Raw genomic sequence first — 16,428 nt, 5'->3', positions numbered from 1 at the left:
AGGGATGATCCCCGTGCGGACATTGTGCGGCAAGAGTACCCTCTGAGGCAGGTCCCTCTTGCGGAGATTTCTTCTCCCGTTTGGAAACCTTAGTTTCCAGATCTTCAGAGGTAGTCCTCTTCCTCCCCCGAGGAGATAGAATGTTAGATTCTTCCCCTTGGTTATCCTCCCTCGCGGAGGCGCTCATTCCCTCGATTGGAATAGGTAGTGATGGAGGCCCGCTTTCGCCCTCTTTATTCCCCCCTTCATCTTCCTTTGAGGGCACTAGACAAGGTGCTGGCTCGAGCATCTTTTCCAGCATCGGATTGTCCAAGCCTTCAGGAAGGGGGGCCGAACACCGGTTCATCTTCGCCTTTGTTATCCAGTCCTAGTCAAAGAACGATTCTTCAGAATGATGTCATGATAAATAAAAGGACAGTGTGTTCGGCCATGGGATTACTTACTTGGGGAGCGGGGCGGTTGCAGCTCAGGCCCACGTCCTCGGTAGTGTCCGGACACTCTATTTGTGGTCCGAAGAACGATTTGTACATCTCCTCGTGCGTCATGCCGAGGAAATTCTGAATAGTGCGCGGTCCTTCTGGGTTGAATTATGTGGAGGGGCCGACGTTTGCAAGGCTGGACTCGACAAACTAGCAAAACTTGCATTACCATAACTAGACATATATCTGCCTCGAAGAGATCTCGGATACGGCTCTGCAGTATTGGCACATCCTTGGCTAGACCCCAGCTCAGCCCCCTGCTGATCCATGACATCAGTTGTGGTGGAGGGCCCGAGCGAAAGATGGGGGCAGCTACCCACTTGGCACTTCGGGGAGCTGTGACGTAAAACCACTCCCGTTGCCACAATCCGGACACCTCTGGAAAGGAACCCTTTGGCCATGGAGCGTCAGCAATTTTGCTTATTAGAGAACCTCTGCACGCTGTGTACTGCCCCTCGACCATCTTCGGCTTCAAATCGAAGGTCTTGAGCCACAGGCCGAAGTGAGGGGTAATGCGGAGGAAGGCCTCACAAACGACAATAAATGATGAGATGTGAAGAAGGGAATCCGGGGCCAGATCGTGAAAATCCAGCCCGTAATTGAACATAAGACCCCTAACAAAGGGATCCAGAGCAAGGCCTAGTCCTCGGAGGAAGTGGGAGACGAACACAACGTTCTCGTCGGGTTCGGGAGTAGGGACGACCTGCCCTCAGGCGGGCAGCCAATGTGAAATTTCAGCGGTCAGATATCTGGCCTCCCTCAACTTATTGATGTCCTCCTCCTTGACGGAGGAAGGCATCCACCAGCCTTGAAGGTTGGATCTGGACATGATTGAAGGTCCTAAGCACCTGACCTGGGCTTTGGGTGTTAGAACTCGAGGCAGGGGAAGGATTCGATTGAGCATGGGAGGGAAAAAAGAAAAAGCCTTATCCCTTTATAAAGGGGATGAATATCAGGCGTCCTCCTCGTGGTCGTTCGAGACTTGCCTAAGATCTAGGAGTCATACCAACAGGCACGGTTGGGTTACCCATGTTTGTATTGATGAGAATCCCGTGATAAGGGGAACACGATCTCTGCTTTGACAAGATGTGTCAAGAAACCGCCTCGCGTTATGTGCGGGGCTGGTTAAAGAAAAACGGTTCGAATAATTACCGGGCCATGGCGTGATGTCATGCTGCCAAAACATGTCAACAGATTAGATTAGTGGAAATATTATTCTCTCTACGATGGTATGTGGAACTTATTTTGCAGGGTCGGACACTATCCTTGTATTCAAACTCTTCCATGGTGTATTTGGAGGAGGAACCCGCCTTGCAATGCTGAAGACAACACTGCGCGCCGGACTCATCATCATTGAAGCCTGGTTCAGGGGCTACTGAGGGAGTCCTGGATTAGGGGGTCTCCGGCCAGCCGGACTGTTGGACTATGAAGATACGAGATTGAAGACTTCGTCCCGTGTCCGGATGGGACTCTACTTGGTGTAGAAGGCAAGCTAGGCAATACAGATATGCATATCTCCTCCTTTGTAACTGACCTTGTGTAACCCTAGCCTCCTCCGGTGTCTATATAAACTGGAGGGTTTTAGTCCGTAGGACAACAGACAATCATACCATAGGCTAGCTTCTAGGGTTTAGCCTCTCCGGTCACGTGGTAGATCAACTCTTGTACTACTCATATTATCAAGAATAATCAAGCAGGGCGTAGGGTTTTACCTCCATCAAGAGGGCCCGAACCTGGGTAAAACATCGTGTCCCCTGCCTCCTATTACCATCTGCCTTAGATGCATAGTTCGGGACCCCCTACCCGAGATCCGCCGGTTTTGACACCGTCATCTCCTTACTCCCATTATTCTCGCATTCTTTGTTGCAGGTACTCACCTTGCCATTTTACGGCAGGAATTGCGAAAAGCCATAAGGGAGGTCAACATCCCATCCCCACAACTAGAGGACCCCGACCGGGCCCTCGGTCCCGGCTATGCAATTATACTTGGTGAACTTACCTTCTACTCTCTTCTTCTGCTGCAAGATGGAGGTTACCAGAAGCGTAGTCTTCGATAGGACTAGCTATCCCCCTCTTATTCTGGCTTTCTTCAGTTCAATCCACATATGTTACCCCCTTTTCCATTTGATACCAATGCATACATATGTAGTGTAGCTCCTTGTTGCGAGTACTTTGGATGAGTACTCACGGTTTCTTTGCTCCCCCTTTTCCCCCTTTTCCCCATTTTCTATACCCGAATGCTGCGACCAGACGATGGAGCCCAGGAGCCAGACGCCACCGTCGACGACGACTCCTGCTACACTAGAGGTGCCTACTACTACGTGCAGCCCACTGGCTACGACCAGGAGTAGTTTAGGAGGATCCCAAGCAGGAGTGTGGGGGATATTACTATCAGTCATGACCCGCCCAGAAGGGGCCGGGTCAGCCCCAATGGCGGGTTACGCAAGAAGCCCAGTAAACATTCAAGACGATAGTTTATTAAACCTTATAGAAGGCCCAAGGGCCTGGAGGCGGCTTAAGGCCCGATATTTTAAACCGCCGTATGTAAGGAAAGACTTGTAAAGAAAGGCATGTAAAGGAAGTCACCGAGCCAAACACGATTATGAGCCGGCCGGGACTTTGTAGGCCACCAAGTGTTAACCCATGTATATAATGGGACGACCCAGTGGCGGCTTAGGGCAAGAGACAACAAATCGATAACCAAGCCGGCGAGTTGAGCCTCTTGGTGATCGAAACCCCGACAATACCAATCCCAACTATATGTAGGATTTTACCTTCATCATAAGGGGCCGAACTAGTATAAAACCTTCTCGTGTCCTTTGTCCCGATTAACCCCTTTGAGCTTCCTAGTGTGATGGCCCTACGACTAAGTCCTTGCTCTAGGACATCTGTTGTGACAATTCCACGACAGTTCGCGCCCATCGTGGGGCCAGCGCACGGTGGATTTGAGTTCTTGAAGGGCAACTTCGAAGGGCTCAAGGGATACGCTGTGGGCCGGATGACCAAGAGTCGTCGCGACAATCTATACATCAATGACGAAGGTTGGGGCCCCGAGGCCTGCTCAATTGAGTACGGGTACCGGGTCCCCTTCGGCGGAATTCACGTCTTCATTGGCCGGATCGGCGAGTCAGACCCTGAGCCGGACGTCCACACCAACCTCATCGAAACAGCTCAGCGCCCAAATATCACCCATGTTTAATCTGTCGTGAAGCATGCCTTCGTAGGCTGCATCCACGGTGGTGAATACTCTGAAGGATCGGTGGAGGGCGGTGAGACGGTCGTCTGTTCTAACACTGCATCATCAACAGGTGAGACGGACTCTTTGTACCAGCTATAGAACGGCATGCTCGGGGGCTGTTCCAATCGCAGCAGTATTCCAGACCCTCTAGAACCGCCGAATTGGGCCGGAGTCTTCATGGCAGGGACACAGCCTGGGCAGAACTCTACAGCAGCAGCGACAACAGCTACCGGGTCGGCTGCGGCCGGGTCGGGAGACCCCGCGCGCCCCCCGGCTCAGATTCTAATGGACCTCATGGATAAACTGACGACTCTGTTGACTGCTGCGGTAGAGCCGGCGGATAAAGCCCAGCATGACGCAGAGGTAGCACGCGTACATGAAGAGATGGTGCAAGCTAAGGAAAATCTAGCCGTAGAGGAAGTCAGGATGGCAGCGGAACGGGCGGCTCTGGACAAGCATGCTCAACAGCTTCAAGCAGAGACCTTCCGGCTCTCGGTGGATCTGAACATGTCAAAGAAGACATCAGAAAACTCAGTCACGTCTACCTCCGACGCTTGATCCTAGGAACCTGTTCCATACATCTGGAGCTGGGGGAAGCAACCCGCCGGAGGCACACCGGATCACGACGCCCGGCGCGCCAGTTCAGCCGCGTGCCATGGAACCACCTCTTATAATTACCGCTCCACCTCATTATGTACCGACACCACCGGGTCACTTCTCCAACCCCTTGGAAAACCTCATTGCAGCGTCGGCTCGTTTGGCGGCTCTCCCAATGGAAGGTGACTCACCGGCGGCGATTGAAACACGGAGGGTAAGAGAACTTCTTTAAAGAGCTCTAGTACAGCAGGATGCATACTCCTACAGTGGAGACAGGATCCATTCAACTCCTCGCCCAAGCCGGAGCCCAAGCTACAGTAGGCATATGGAGTCCACAAACATGTCAAGCAATGCTCAATGCCATAACCGGTCACACAGGCATGAGCCGGTGCGGGCTGGAGCCCAGATCAGGAGAGGATTCGACAAGAGGCAGAACGAGCGGTTCAAATGGCAGCAGAACAGGTGGCTCATCAAACTTTTCCGGCTTATCCAGCAACCTCGGTCGAGGCAGGAGTGGCCACAAGAACCGGAGGCGTCCCTTGCTTGGTGCCGGCCATACGTAATGAGCGTCTGCCGAAGGGCTTTAAGGGGCCCCGTAAGGTGCCTAACTACACAGCTGACTTACAGCCCGGGGCTTGGATTGAGAGTTATGAGATGGCTATGGAGCTGTTGGAGGTCAGCGACGCAGCAATGGCCAAGTATTTCACCATGATGTTGGATGGAACAGCTCGTACTTGGTTGAAGGGGTTGCCGCCTAATTCTATCAGCTAATGGGCGGAGTTAAAGGCCCGGTTCATTCAGAACTTCAAAGACACGTGCAAGCAGCCTATGTCGATTGTGGACCTAACTAATTGTAAGAAGGAGGACGGCGAGTCTACAACCCACTGGGTGCGCCGGGTCAAGGAGATAATACATTCGTTTGATAAGATGGATGACGGCTCAACAGTTTTGATGTTGGAGAAAATTTGCCGTTTTGAACCTCTGAAGCAGAAGTTGGGGCAGCTCAAGTGTGACTGTAATGACATGGGCCAGTTGATGGTGGCTCTTGTCAAGTATGCTGATTCTGATAGTACCAAAGACCCGGTGTCTGATGAAGAAAAGACAGCAAAGGGAAAGAAGAACGACAGCGGCACGGGTCAGCAGAATAACCCGGCAAATCAAGGAAGTAATAAACGTAAGGCTGATGAGTTTGTTGCTAACACTAATGCACAGGGCGGAAATCAACGGCGCAAGGGCAGGCAACCCCCTCGATCAGGCGGGTCAGGTCCCACCCTTGAGCAACTATTGAATGAACCTTGCCTAAGGCACGACACCCGAGAGAAGCCCACCACCCACCTGTGGAAGGATTGTACAATCATGAAGGCATTTAAAAATTGAAACGCGTTTGACGGAGGTCACGGCCTAGGTGGCGGTTCAGGTGGTGGCGGTTTCCATGGCCCGGGCGCCGGCTCGGGCGGAGGAGGATTTCACAGTCAGGGCCATCCTGGTAACCAAGGAGGGTATAATTCACAACCCGGCCAAGGTAATCAGCAGCATCAGTCCAGGTATCAGAGCAACCCAAAAAAACTAAACAGTGGGCAGTACCATGTATTCACCACTAGTTTATGTAAGATGGACCAGAAGCTTCACAAGAGGGTCGTCAATGCCTTTGAGCCGGCGATTGCACGTTACTTACGTTGGTCAGAGCAGCCTATTGTGTGGAGCAGAGAATATCACCCACCCCAGGTTGACAATCCGGGTCACTTGTTCTTGGTAGTGGCGCCTCAGGTTGGAGGATACAAATTCACTAAGGTACTCATGGACAGAGGCAGCAACATCAACATCCTCTACTATGAGACATTCCGCCGGATGGGATTGACTGATAAGAGTCTTAAACAATCCAACACTGTTTTTCATGGTGTGGTACCTGGCAAATCAGCATACCCAGTTGGTAATATCGAACTGGAAGTAGCCTTTGGAGATGAGTATGATTCCAGAGCAGAAAAACTAACCTTTGAGGTGGTTAAGATCAAAAGCCCATACCATGCTCTATTTGGACGGCCGGCTTATGCCAAGTTCATGGCCCGGCCGTGTTATGTGTATTTGCAGCTCAAGATGCCAGGCTATAAGGGCACCATTACAGTACATGGGAGCCGGAAAATAGCCTTGGAGTGTGAAGAAGGTGATGCTGCCTATGCTGAGTCTGTTTGTGCAACAGAGGAGTTAAAATTTTACAAGGATCACGTTGACCCGGCAGACATGACATCACTAAAGAAACCAACAACAGAGCGTGAGCCGGTGTTGAAGTTCAAATCAGCTGATGACACCAAGATGGTCGACTTTGTGCCTGGCGACTCATCCAAGCAGTTCATCATCAGTGCAAACTTGGAACCCAAATAGGAAAGCGCGCTCATCGAGTTCATCTGTGAGAACCGGGACATCTTTGCATGGAAACCTTGTGACATGCCGGGTGTCCCGAGGGAACTCGCTGAGCACATTCTCAATATTGATCCAAAGTTCAAACCCGTTAGACAGTTTCTCCGACGGTTCAATGAAGAAAGGCGCAAGGCCATTGGAGAGGAGGTGGCCCGGCTCTTGGCGGCCGGGTTCATCGTAGAAGTCTTTCACCCAGAGTGGTTAGCCAACCCGGTGCTTGTACTAAAAAAGAATGGCACCTAGCGTATGTGTGTGGATTACACCGATCTGAACAAGGCTTGTCCGGTTGATCCTTTTGCCCTCCCCCGTATTGATCAGATCCTCGATGCTATGGGGGGTTGCACCCATTTGAGTTTCTTGGATGCTTATTCTGGTTATCATCAGATCAAGATGGCAGTCAAAGATCAGGAGAAGACGGCTTTTATCACTCCTTTTGGAGCTTTCTGCTACGTGTGTATGCCTTTTGGGCTTAAGAGTGCCCAGGAGACTTACCAACGGTGTGTACAGAATTGTCTTCACGATCAAATTGGGCATAATGTTCATGCTTATGTGGATGATATAGTGGGAAAATCCAGGAAAGAAGAAACCTTGGTCGCAGATCTGAAAGAGACTTTCGATAATCTCCGGGTCTACAAAATGATGCTTAACCCGGCCAACTGTGTTTTTGGAGTCCCAGCCGGCAAGCTCTTGGGTTTTTTGGTGTCTAATCAAGGTATTGAAGCTAACCCGGAGAAAATCAAGGCAATTGCATCCCTGGCCAAACCAACATGCATCAATGACGTTCAACGACTGGCGGGTCGTATTGCTGCTTTGAGCCGGTTCATAATCCAGTTAGGGGAAAAGGCAACGCCTCTGTATCAGATGATGAAGAAAACAGATGATTTTGTTTGGAGCGATGCTGCAAACTCTGCTTTTGAAGATCTGAAGACACAGCTTGCTGAGCCGCCGGTCCTGGCTGCTCCAGTTGAGAAAGAGCCGCTGCTGTTATACGTGGCCGCCAACTCATGAGTTGTTAGTGTGGCTATTGTGGTGGAGCGCAAGGAGTCTGGCAAGGAGCATCCGGTTCAACGGCCGGTTTACTACGTTAGTGAGGTGTTAATTGAATCCAAGCAACGATATCCACATTGGCAGAAGCTCGTATATGGGGTGTTCATGGCAAGACGGAAGCTTAAGCATTATTTTCAAGGACATCCAATCACCATGGTTAGCTCTGCTCCTTTGGGAGACATCATTCAAAACAGAGAAGCCACTAGACGAGTCGCCAAGTGGGTGATTGAGCTTGGGTCTCATGGGTTGAAGTATGTGCCACGTACCGCCATCAAATCTCAAGCACTGGTTGACTTCATTAATGACTGGACAGAGATGCAGATTCCAGAAGAGAAACCAGACAACACATATTGGACTATTCATTTTGATGGGTCCAGACAGTTGGAAGGCTCGGGGGCTGGAGTTGTGTTAACCTCTCCGCGAGGTGACAAATTTTGTTATGTGTTCGGTTGATGTTTCCTTGCACTAACAACGCACCAGAGTATGAAGCCTTGCTCCATGGTCTTCGAGTGGCAAAAGAGATGAGTTTGAGCCGGGTCAGATATCTTGGCGACTCAGATCTAGTGTCTCAACAGGTATCAGGCAAGTGGGATTCCAAGGACCCTCTCATGGCGGCTTATCGCCGGGAGGTTGATGCTGTTGCAGGGCATTTTAAAGGTTATCAGGTGGAGCACATTGACCGTCGAAAGAACAAAGCGGTTGATGCTTTAAGCCGGTTGGGGTCTCATCGTAAGCCGGTACCACCTAACACCTTTTTGGATGTTTTGCATAACCCGTCTGTCAAGTTGCCCACAGAAGAAGATTTAGCTGTTCCTGACCTGGAGGCGCAGTTAGTGGCGGCTCTTCATGTCATCCCAGATTGGACAGTGTCATTCTTGGCTTACATGACCCGGGGAGAGTTGCCAGCGGATGAGACCCTGGCTCGACAGATAACCCGGCGGTCTAAATCAATGACGATTTTGGATGGAGAATTATACCATCGCAGCGTCTCCAAAGCGTTTCAGCGGTGTGTTTCCCCTAAAGAAGGTCAAGAAATACTTCGTGAGATCCATGAAGGCGATTGTGGTCATCACGCCGGGTCAAAATCTCTGGTGGCCAAGACTTTTCGTCATGGTTTTTACTGGTTGACGGCTCATGCTGATGCAGAGGATCTGGTCAGCAGATGTGATGGATGTCAAAAGTTTGCACGACGAGCGCATGTGCCGGCTCAAGAGCTCCGGATGATTCCAATCACTTGGCCATTTGCGGTATGGGGGCTTGACATGGCGGGACCTTTCAAAAGGTCTAAAGATAAAAAGACACATCTCTTAGTGGCAGTTGATAAATTCACTAAGTGGGTTGAGGCGGAGCCAGTGAGTAAGTGTGACGCCGCCACAGCGGTTCAGTTCATGAAAAAGGTGATCTTCCGTTTTGGTTTTCCACACAGCATTATCACTGACAACGGCACTAATCTATCCCAAGGAGCTATTGAGGAGTTTTGTCAACGTGAGCACATCTGGCTTGATGTTTCTTTTGTAGCTCATCCTCAATTCAATGGTCAAGCTGAGAGAGCAAATCAGGAAATTTTAAAAGGTCTCAAACCCCGGCTTATGGTTCCCTTACAGTGAACGTCGGGTTGTTGGGTAGAGGAATTACCCTTGGTGTTGTGGAGTATCAACACCACACCTAACAGGTCTATAGGTTACACACCTTTCTTCATGGTGTATGGAGCAGAAGCAGTGTTGCCTAGTGACATCCGTCATGACTCGCCCCGTGTGGCGGCTTATGTTGAAGCTAATAATGAACAAGCCAGACAGGATGCACTTAACTTGTTGGATGAAGAAAGAGACTTAGCAGCGGCTCGGTTAGCAATTTATCAACAGGACTTGCGCCATTATCACAGCCGCTGGGTCAAATCCTGGACTTTTCAGGAAGGCGACCTGGTGCTCCGGCTCATCCAGGATCTGTCAGATGCGCACAAGCTATCCCCACCTTGGGAAGGACCCTTTGTGGTTAGCAAGAACTTAAACAATGGGTCGTATTACCTCATTGATGTCCGAGAACACAAAGATTCACGTAAGTCGGAGGAGGAGACCCGCCGGGCGTGGAACATTGCTTAACTTCGGCCATACTACACCTGAGCTACCGGCTCTCATCATGTACATACTTTAACATTGTATATACCATGATAAGTAATAAAGTAAGACCATCGGTCTCTTTTCTTTTCAAAGATTATGCATCTTTGTTATTTCTTATTTTCAAAATGACTATTAAGGAGCTGATCATATTTGAATCAAGTCTAACCTTTTTTGGTCCGGCTTATGATCGTATTCGAATCTAGCTGCAATTATCATGGTCACTTGGGGGCTTCCTGTTCAAACATAGGTCGTATTCGAACCAAAGAGAACATAGCTGTCGTAACCCTCTTGATCGGCTCATGGCCAAACTCACTAGGGGGTTTCTTGATCGTATCCGAATCATAGCTTAACCCCTTTTGGGTCCGACTTGGATCATATTCGAATCAGGGTCGTTAAAAACCTCTCAAGGTCATTTGGAGGCTTCCTGTTCAAACATAGGTCGTATTTGAACCAAAGAGAACATAGCTGTTGGTACCCTCTTGATCGGCGCAACGCCACAGCCACTGGCGGCTATATGGTCGTATTCGAACCTTAGCTTAACCCCTTTGGTCCGGTTTACTGATCGTATTCGATTCAGAATCCACCAACCTTTAAATATAAGGTTAAATCATACTTGTTAACTGTTATTTGCCTTTGAGTTTGTTGTTGCAAATAATTAGCGTGATCTTCTTCGTCGGCTTTCCTATTTGACAACAAGGCTACCAAGGTATGACGATCATTAAAGTATTCAAAGGTATCGATTTCTCAGAAAGATTGAGTTATCAGCTTCATTACCCGGGTTACTCAAGCCGGTGGTCTAAGGATCAAAGGTACAAGTATGGCTATTATTTATATATAATTGCCTGCTGCATTAACTAAAGAGTTAGTTTCAGCCCTTGTCCTTTATTTATATCTGTTTTCTATTTTTCTATTATGATAAACATATTGGATATAAGCCGGGTGTTTTAACCCGTTCGATTCTAAGCCGCCAAGCCAGTCTTTTCTCTTGTATCTACAGGGAACAGAGTCAAAGTGTTACAGAAACAATCATCAAATACAATGCATATATTGCCATCAGGAAACACGGAGTCACATAGTTTTATGCACGACGGCATAAGCAAGGCATTCAGTGTTTTCACAGCTAAACTATTACACGCCTTTTTATAAGCCAATGAACATGGTTATTATTCATCCCTCGCCGGTGCACCGCCCTCTGTTGGCTGGAAGTTGGGTTTTGACCAGTCAAAGCCATTCACGGCGACGAATTCTGCTTCATCGTCGATCAGGCCGGCCGGGTCAACTTCTGGGGCAAATGTATTTTCTCTTACAGGCGGGATCAAATCTATCACCTTGTACGAGGGAGTCACCATCTTCTTATTTGCAGCATCAAAACCCGGCTGGTATTTGTCAATGTTGGTGTCGTCTCCAAGGCTAGTTGCCTGAGGTCGGACTCCGCGCACGCAAGCCATGAAGTCATCCTGCTCAAAGGAAGAACTGTCTTCCTTCATGGTAGGATAGCCTCTGGCCACGTCCACCGGGTCTAGGTCTGGCACCCAAGCCTTGGAGCGGCTCAGGGCAGTCAAAGCTCCGGCTCGCGCACAGGAGCGTTTCACTTCTTGAAATCTGGCAGGCAGGATTGACAATTTCTTTAGGACGTCGCTGAGCCGGTTGGGTTCTTGATTGGCAGGAGAGATGGCGGCAAGCGCCCGCTGTGCGCCAATATACAGTTGTTCTACCAAAGTATACACTGCCTTCAGTTTAATCAAAGGATCTTGGCTCAGGTTTTTGCTTCATGGGCCTGCACATATGTTATACACAAAGTCAGCTGGCGGCTTATACTCCGGATCAGCAAAAAGCACACAAAGTTAAGGTCGGACGGCTTACCAAAGATGGCAGCCACCATTTGAGACACCCGACCTTTTAAACCGTTCACCTTTGTTGAAATCTCTTCAAGGGATGTTTCGGCCTTCTCAGCGCGTTGGGTCAGAAGCATTTTTTCCTCTTCCCAGGTTTTCTTCTTGGCAGCGAAGCTGGTCTTTAAATTTTCCGTCTTAGAGAGACTTATTTGCAGTTTGGAGTTAGCAGATTTGATTTCTGCCTCCTGACTAGCTAGCCGGGTCTTCGCATCAATCAATTGCGAGTTCAATTCAGATAAGGCATTCTGCAAAATATTCAGATGAGTCAAGATTTTGCTTCAAGTTCAAAAATCAAGATTCAAGTCTCAAGTACTTTACAAAAGACCAGTTGACACTTGGGGGCTAATGTATGCCAAAACAAATTTTTATGATTCTAAAGACATACTTTAGGTCCCAAGTACTTTACAAAGTAACAGCACTTGGCACTTAGGGGGATATTGTATGCAGTTCAGCAAGTTTCTCAAGGTTAAGCTGGAGTATTAAGTCCTTTGAATATGGTACAAAACAATTGAAAGTACCGGCTCATTTATGATCAAAATGAACCGGCCCTTGGGGACTATAGGTGAAGCTTTGTTTCTATTGTAGTGAATTCAAGAAAAGTTTCAAAGGTAAAGGTCTTGGCCTACATTATAAAGTCTACAGATCATTCCGGTTCTCTCATAATCTGAAGACTTGGGGGCTGAAGGAATATAGATAAGCTGGAAGAACATACCTCATATTTCAACTGCAACTGTTTGACCATTTTGATCTCAGAGTCGCGGCTAGAGTGCACATGGCTGAGATAGCCGGATAAAATATCATTGGCATTGAGATGGTCATAATTGGCAACGTCAAAGCGCACTTTCTGCCTCTCCAATGCCTCTTGTTTCGCAGTACACCGAGCCAGCACGGTTGGATTCCCCGGCTCAACAAAACAGCTCCCGGTGATCTGAATGTCTTGTGCAGACGGTGATGGTGGGTTGGCTGAGCTTGATGGTCCAGTTGCGGAAGGGTTTACAGTGGTCTCATCAAACGACGGCTCAGGAGGATTTGCTTCTGCATCAACATGCGGGTCTTTGGGAACGTCAGCCAATGGAGGAGAAGATGGCCTGGCCGGGTCAGTTGCAAACATTGGCGGGTCTTCCGCCAGTTTAGCTGCCTTTGCCTTCTTGGACTTAGCTTGGCCACTAAGAGAGATGTTGCAGAACTGTCAGTACAAAGATACAATTTGAACAACCTGGAGAAAAGAAGGATTTTTTATTACCCAGGGGCAGTCTTGAAGGCCAGAAATTGAGTTTGCGATGCGCCAGAAGAGCGACACACCTCCTGAAAAGATAAAATAAAGTTAAAAGTAATACAAGGGGAAGGATTCATTAAACAAAGTTAAAGATAGAAAGAAGTAAACCTCATTCGGGCGCTTTTGAGGAGTTTGTTGAAGAATGACAATCGGCTCATCTTCAGTCTGAGCTTGACGGTGGCTTTCATGTTGCTATTTTTTCAAATGAAAGTTGGGATCCAAGTGAGCTAAAGGGTTAGAGAACCTTACTTTACGAATCACTCATCAAATTTTTTGTCTTGGCAAGGGCTCTGAGGAGGAAATGATAGTTACCTCTGCTTCCACAGCCTGACTGGCCCCAGTGTCATCCTGGTACTGATCAGTGTTAATAAGATTGTTAAAAAATTGGCCAAGAGAATCAAGGGCTACCTCCGAATCAGATGTATCATCAAGCTTCATCCAATCTTCAGCAATATTCTTCTTCTTCTTTTTCGACTTCCGGGTCGTTTTCTTGGCATTTATGGCGGCGGCTCTCGCTTTCTTGGTAGCCTCGTGGTCATACTTAACTTTCCAGAAGTCAGAGTTGGCCTACAGATAGGTAAAAACAAGATGAAGAGTCAGGCAAGTATTAAAACAATACAGCTGGGAAAAATACAAAGGAGAGAAATAACAATATCCTTACTTCTGGCACCGGGTTAAGCAGGCAGAAGGGGTTTAACCCGATGACACTGCAGTCTCCGTATTTCCCGTTCACCAGAAGAGTTGACATTGAAACAATACCTTCTTCTGTTAGTTGAACAGGGCTGTGACGGAGGGAGTCATCCGGGCCTCCACCATACTCATACATCAGCTTTGATCGACGTCTTAAAGGGATGACCCGCCATGAGATCCAGCAGCAGGTCAGATCAACTCCGGTTAACCCGTTCCCTAACAAAGCATTAATCCTTTTGATGGAGGGTATCAGCCTCTTGTGTTCAGCGACAGAAAGCTTGTCGGGAAGCGCGAACTTGGAGTCAAGACGATCGGGGTGATAACCCAGCAGTGGCTTCTCGTTTGCCGGCGAAATGTCTTAACAGTAGAACCAAGTCTAGTTCCAGTCCTTTGGGTGACTTGGTAAGACTATGAGAGGGAAGACAGCACCCTGTCAGCGCTGGATTGAGATGCCTCCGAGTTCTAAGCTGAGGCTGTTGGTGCACTCGTTCTGCCGATTCGGATAAAAGTATTCTCTAAACAACTCCACGGTCGGCTCTTGTTGAAGATATACCTCACAGAGCACTTGGAAGTTACAGATGTTAGATATCGAATTAGGCCCGATATCTTGAGGATGGAGCTTGAAAAAGTGGAGGACCTCTCTGAAGAACTTTGAGCCGGGCGATGAGAAGCCACGGTTCATGTGGTCAGTGAAAACGATCACTTCGTCGTCTCATGGATTGGGCGGTTCTTCTTCCAAGTCAGGGGCATGGTAAGACATGACGGTTTTCGCTGGCAGAAATCCTATGGTAAAGAACTCTTTCAAACGTTCCTCAGTTACGGTTGAGGGAACCCAGTTACAGATGGTTGGTACTTTGGACGGCATGATGTGCAAAGACGAACTGAAAAGAAAGGCAACATGCCGGTTCAGTTTAATGGTGAGATTGATAGTTAAGTAATGATGATGCAAACAAGTAATGGCGGCTTAGTTAAGGGCTAATGACATATAAGGAAAATTAAGCCGGCATGGTAAGCCTCCATGACTACAGATATTTGAAGAAGGCAAAATTTAGCTAAGTGTTGAGACAAACAAGTTTCCTAAATTGTTTGGTATTATTCCAGATCAAATGGCTATTCAAAATGGAAAAAAATTCCAGACCTAAAAAAGTTCAGTGCAGAAGAGTATGTAAGTTCTAATGCAGACTTTGAAACAGAAAAAGGGATCTGTGGATCAAGAAAAGGCACAAGAACACTACCGCACGAGCATATATATATATATATATATATATATATATATATATATATATATATATATATATATTTGGATCAAGAAGAGGCCTGCAGTGGAAAAACTACAAGGGACTGCGATGAACTCGGAGAACACGAAAGAATCTGGAAACCCTAAGTGCGGATCTGAGAAGTGAAAAGAAGGGAACTTACAGTCACAGGTCTTCTGCGGAGGTCGCCGTCGTTCTCTGGATCGGTTCACGTTGATGCAGTGGCCAACGTCGACGGAGACGGAGGTGAAGCACGGTGGCGGAGAAGCTCGAGCAGCAGTGGGTGCGCGAGAGGAAGAAGACAGAGTGAGAGAGGAGAAGAAGGAAGGCTGAGGCATGCCTATTTATAAGGAAAGATGTGAACAGACGGGTGCAAAAATCGAGGAGAGCCGAATAATGGTTATCTAGCTACACAGACGCCACGATTCTCGGGAAGCATTAAAGATAAAAGATCCGTTGGGAGATGACATCATGAAAGTTCTTTGCATTTTCAAGAGATGACGTCACGGCGGGTTACGAAAACTTCAATGAAGATAAGAATATGGATTATTGTCTAAGTATTGAAGATTGACAAAGAATGAAATTCAAAGTCAACTTGGGGCCTAATGTTGGGGATATTACTATCAGTCATGACCTGCCCAGAAGGGGCCGGGTCAGCCCCAATGGCGGGTTACGCAAGAAGCCCAGTAAACTGTAACACCCCGGATGTAACTTTCCCTATTTGTACTCCAACTCTTGCTGTTTCCGGCGTTAAGTTATTTTATTTCCTCGGGTTCGGGTCTTTGTCTCCGTGTGTTGTTGTCGTTGTCATGCATCTCATATCATGTCATCATGTGCATTGTATTTGCATACGTGTTCGTCTCATGCATTTGAGCATTTTCCCCATTGTCCGTTTTGCATTCCGGCGCTTCGTTCTCCTCCGGTGGCCATTTCTAGCTTTCTTTCGTGTGTGGGGATTAAACATTTCTGGATTGGACTGAGACTTGCCAAGCGGCCTTGGTTTACTACCGGTAGACCTCCTGTCAAGTTTCGTACCATTTGGACTTCGTTTGATACTCCAATGGTTAACCGAGGGACCGAAAAGGCCTCGTGTGAGTTGCATCCCAACACCCCTCCAATTTGGCTCAAAACCCACCAAACTCTGCTCCATGTCCTAGAGCGTTCGATCACGATTGCGTGGCCGAAAACCGCACCTCATTTGGACTCTCCTAGCTCCCTCTATGCCTATATATACACCCCTTCGTTTTCGGATCTTCTTCCTCCCCGAAACCCTAAAAACTGCAGCTCCACGCGCCGGACATTGTCCGTCCGGGCCGGACACACCGCCGCCGCCACTACCAAGCCGCCATGTGGCGCGCAGCCGCCGCCTCCCGCCGAAGCCCGCGCGGCCCGGGCCAGGCCCCCGCGGCCCGAAGGCC

The sequence above is a fragment of the Triticum dicoccoides genome, chromosome 4A (genome assembly GCF_002162155.2).
Source record: "Triticum dicoccoides isolate Atlit2015 ecotype Zavitan chromosome 4A, WEW_v2.0, whole genome shotgun sequence".
NCBI lineage: Eukaryota > Viridiplantae > Streptophyta > Magnoliopsida > Poales > Poaceae > Triticum > Triticum dicoccoides.
The sequence above is the reverse complement of the archived record's forward strand: the minus strand, read 5'-3'. Positions refer to the sequence as shown.